At 29.6% G+C, this 4,984-nt stretch overlaps 1 long non-coding RNA gene across 1 annotated transcript; it reads right to left on the bottom strand.

The window, feature by feature from the left end:
- Nucleotides 1-4,984, bottom strand: LOC111613130. Its single transcript, XR_002754725.1, has 4 exons — nt 4,938-4,984; nt 1,994-2,062; nt 1,685-1,774; nt 1-1,595 (listed from the first exon to the last, which is right to left on the bottom strand). It is a non-coding gene; the product is annotated as an uncharacterized LOC111613130 (long non-coding RNA).

The following is a 4,984-nucleotide window of genomic DNA, read 5'->3' on the forward strand; positions in this document are numbered from 1 at the left end:
TGTTAAGCAGATTTATACTAAACGATATCATCACCACAGTTTGAAAACTTTTTACCTTTTCTTCCGTTCGATCTTTATTTCTTCTAGTTTTTAAGTTTTTATACTAAAATAATTGCTATTTTATGTTTGCCCTACAGATAACAATTTAGGCCTGAATGAGATAGTATAAATTTCCCAAACTATTAACTTTCCGGATAACTCTGAAAATATTATTTATCGATTAATATAAATAATTAATGAAACTTTAGTGGCTAGTTGGTAAAGTTAACCTGCTACTTATATCTTATCCTTATTAATTTAGCTTATATTTACATCACATATACAACACTGTTATTATGTCTTGCACAACAGAATTTTTAACTTCATTTGTAACTTTTTGCAGTCCAGAAAGCCCAATGTCTTCCAAACCATAAAAGTTTTGCATTAATTTGACATTTCGTGTTTTCAAATTTAAAAGTTTTTAAACTTGAAATGTCACGAAAAAGTATTGTCGCAAATAACAATAATTTGGTAATTATAATTAAATATGTGTTAGCAAAACAAAATGTATATCTTAGTTAGTTACGTTTCCCATGGTACTCCGTAGTTTCCAGAGGTCACTGGTGAATTTTTTAACTAATGGTACTTCCGAACTTTTTGTTTTAGGGGAACATCAAACCATGACTTTGTACAATACATATTCATCTTTACTGTAGGAGGAAAAATAATTATTCCTTAAGAATAACAGAGAGCAGATAGACATGTAAATATCTTTTATACAGAAAATGACAAAAATGTTCATTATTGTTGGATGAAATATATCGTATATCTAGATTAGTAAATTCATAGGTAATAAAAAATGTACACGAATATATCCTTCTGAAAGATGTCTAACATATTGCTAAACTTGAAAGTTGAGATGCAAATTTTCTATAAAAGTCCTAAAAAAATGCTACAAAAAATAAAACTAAAACTATCATTTTATTAAGCATAAAAGTTTACATAAACGTTTAAACTGGACAAAATGAAAGAAAATTCGAAACACTTAGCCACTTTCCGAAACTGTCCATTAGTTTCATAGTTTACAAAGAGTTTACAAAATTAGCCGCAGATGATGGAAGAATAGTAAATCTTTCAATGGCACAAATTCACAATATAGGAAAAATACTTCGAGGAATAAAACAAGCGAACAGAACAAGAAACTGAAGAATTGTTTTGTGAGAAATAACTCAATCGAGACAGACATATCCTGTGAAATAGAAAATGTGGTTGTTTCAAAATGTGAATCCATAAATTGCTATATTATTCGTTTTTCAAAATTTACGGATTTTCAATTTTTATTTATCGATTATTTCATGAAAGAGCTGAAGAATATATTATGGATAATTTGTCTGAGCAAAACGGCAAATGTTTATCATATCATTTTAAAATAAGCACGTAACCACTTTTCAGAATGAAAATGTTTTCGGAAATCTTTATATATTATGACAGTTTTCGAAAATTTAAGTTGTGTTTGTGTAATTTATTTCATAAATCTGTAAGCAGTTATCTTTCTCGTGTGAAACGGTTCTTACTTTTAAGAAACCAGAAAAAATATGATGCAATGTACTTGCCATCTGAAAACATAACAAATTCGTTATTAAATTTATTTGAAGAAGCGTGGTTAAAGATAATATAAATTTGTAATTAAAGTAAATAATAAAACCTTGAAAAGAATTTTCCTATCTACAACCAAAAATCCGCCTATTGAAACAGAGAGCGAAACTTTCCCAAATCTTTTCATGAAATTCAAAATCTGTAAGAATCATTGGCAATATTAGATGAAAGTAGTAGTGGTTTGACACATACTGATCACAAAATTAATTTCATGAGTAAATTTCAAATAAAAATTTGTTGAATGGAANCATTCAACAAATTTTTATTTGAAATTTACTCATGAAATTAATTTTGTGATCAGTATGTGTCAAACCACTACTACTGATGAATTGTATTAATTAATATAAGAAATACATACTTTTAGCTTTCGTTCCAGTTCAATGTTGCATCGAGAAAATTGTCTTATGTCTTGAAATGTATTCTCCATCTACAAGAAAAAACAAAAAATAAACGAGAAAAAAATAATAGGTGAACAGAGTGCATAGTTTCTAATTACCGTAAATGACAGTGAGCAGAGTAAGCAGCCACATGTTATGCAGATACATGTTAACATTATCATCGATAAGAACATAAAACATTTAAGGAGATAATAAAAGTCTATAAACACAAATGCATAATAAAGAAATCCTGTCATCCAAAGTATCCCAAAATAAAAAATTTCGACCACCAAACTGTAACTGTTATTAAATTGTTGCATAAAATTCCAAAGTTCTTCATGATGCAACATTAATTCGTTCAGTTTTCTTCGTAAATCTCTATCCATAACCTTTATTGAAAGCAGTTCCCGAGACAATTGTTCATATTCTTTATGAGAGATGAAAAACAGCAATGCCAACATGTATAACATAAAACCACTTCCTCCATTAAAAAAACTTGCACTTAAGCAAGCTTGGATACTACAGAAAACAGCTTCTCCAACAAATTTCTGCTTATTTTCAATATAAGGATAAACGAATGACGTGATAATAATTTGATTTAAAATAATAAATACCATTATCATTATAGATATTAATAGAGTAATATTTCTCATTAAAATGTTATTTTTACTAATCATGTTTTCGTAAAAGTACCCATTCCTTAATTTCTTTATCAAAGTGAATTTGTTGCTTTTCATGAATTTGAAAGTAAAAGAATAAGCAAAAAACACAACAGAAAACATTATTTTAAATAATGTTGGAGCAATTTCGAATACGTCAAACCAACCGATGCATATTGCATATTTATCTAATCCGGGGATTGTTTGCCATAGTAAAAGGATTGTCTGTACACTTAAAGACAGTTGGATTAATTGAATGTATCTGTTTTTCAATTTAGAATTACTAAATACTTTCATTCTATAATCACAGTTGCAAGTTTGAAATAGATCCAATCCATATATGAGGGCGGTTGTATAACAAGGACTAATAAAACAGCTCATACATATTCCTTCCACTGAATTGGAACTCATGTTTTTCGGCAAATACGTTTCACACAATGAAATATAAATGATGGCGTGATTAGAAAAGCTAGTTACGTAAACCCATTATCTGTAGAAATTCCACAGGGCAATAAAAATTCCAATAAAAATGGATGAGTCTACAATGAAATTTTATGTGATAGTTACTTAAGAAAATAATGATTAATTAGCTAAGCTCTTGCTTATCGACTTTTTGAAAACATGAAGATTACACCTAACTTTTAAATAATTATATAAGCACGAACTTGATATTCAGAGCTTTTAAGAAATTTTACTAAAAGGTATTAATATATAATTTCGTTCAAACTCTTCAGAAAATTACGAGTAATAGAATATGAAACATTTTGTAAAAATTTTGTAAAAATGCATTAAAGTGTACCAACAAGTACACTTTAATGCATTTTTACTTATAAATGTTTAGGATACACGAAATATCCCTGACCCCATTAAGACGTTTATAAGACTGTACCTTACTGACTTTTAAATCCATAGAACATGCACTGTAAACTTTTTGCATTGTGCACGTATTTTTCGAATGAAAAAATGCTAAATTCTAACAGACACCACCAGAATTCTTATGTGCATGACTGAACTGTATGTAATTTGTATGATTTGATACAATATGAAATTGTTCAATTCTTTACTATAAACAATTTTATGTACAGTAATAAAGAATTTTTAAAATGTGTTAGATTGGTCACTCGGTGTGATAAACCCTTGCGTAAGATAACCATTGTAGTTACATAAATCAAATACTATAATATAACAAACATTTAAATGAAAACCATATAAAGAGTTTGGTCATTTTAGCCTACCTTTGTCACCTTTATTGTGATACTGGGACGGTACGAATTAGTACAGTTTCATTGGTCAAGTAGACATCAATTGAAAACACGATATCTTAAAATTTTTCTAGTTATCATATTCAATTTTTTTCTCATATTCACTTAATAAACTGTACCATTCACATCCAAATATCAAATGGTAAACTGCCAGCAAATCAAATTTCTCGAGAAACAGATCAAGTATTTAAACTCGGCTCCCGAGTTTAATTAAATACTATACTTGTTTTAAGTAATTTTCCTATTCGAATGCCACCATACCGCTCGTCCGATAGAAAGAAGGGTCTGTTACGTAAGAGGATTGAAGTAATTTGACCAAAAGTCATCGTTGACCTTCTCACGAAAGAGAGGATGGTCAACGACTACTAATTAATACTGGTCTACTATTAATATTTGACAAGTGATCCGTGTTGGACAGGTCGTGATGTCTTTAACGTCCGAAAGACTTCGCTGACTTGTTAAATAAAAACATCTTATAAAAATGCCAGAATAATTGATTTTATGTGATTTTAAAGTGTTTATATATTTTTTGCAACAGATTGTATTAACTACGTGGGAAGTATGTTCACGTAAATATCGCATTTATAGAAAAATTATTAGAATTAATTTGGCTTATTTGGTTACGGCAACGCGACACATAAGCGATCTGCCATATACGTCCCAAGAAGACTTTTATGGGCAGCTGGACCTTATTTAGTCCTCCCCTTTCTCACCCGCAGAGGGAATTTCGAAAAATCCTGTTACAAGTCATTCTCTTGAAGTACCCCTTGAAACTTCAACTTTCAACAACCATTTAGGCTCTGCGTTTATTATTATTATCAACCCAACTCGATAATATAATTATATAGATCAGGCATGGCCAACATACGGACCGTCTAATGAATTTATGCGGCCCGCGATTAATCTTTTTAGATACTCAAGATAATCTTTTTAGATACATACTTCGAATAGCTCGATGAAAAATTCTGACGTCTAAAGAAAAAAAAAACAGGTCAACAACTCACCGTGCGTTTAGAATCAACCCTCCATTAGAAATCTCTTAAGTGCAGCG

The sequence above is a fragment of the Centruroides sculpturatus genome, unplaced genomic scaffold (assembly GCF_000671375.1).
Source record: "Centruroides sculpturatus isolate CEXI.00-Female unplaced genomic scaffold, Cexi_2.0 scaffold1733, whole genome shotgun sequence".
Lineage (NCBI taxonomy): Eukaryota > Metazoa > Arthropoda > Arachnida > Scorpiones > Buthidae > Centruroides > Centruroides sculpturatus.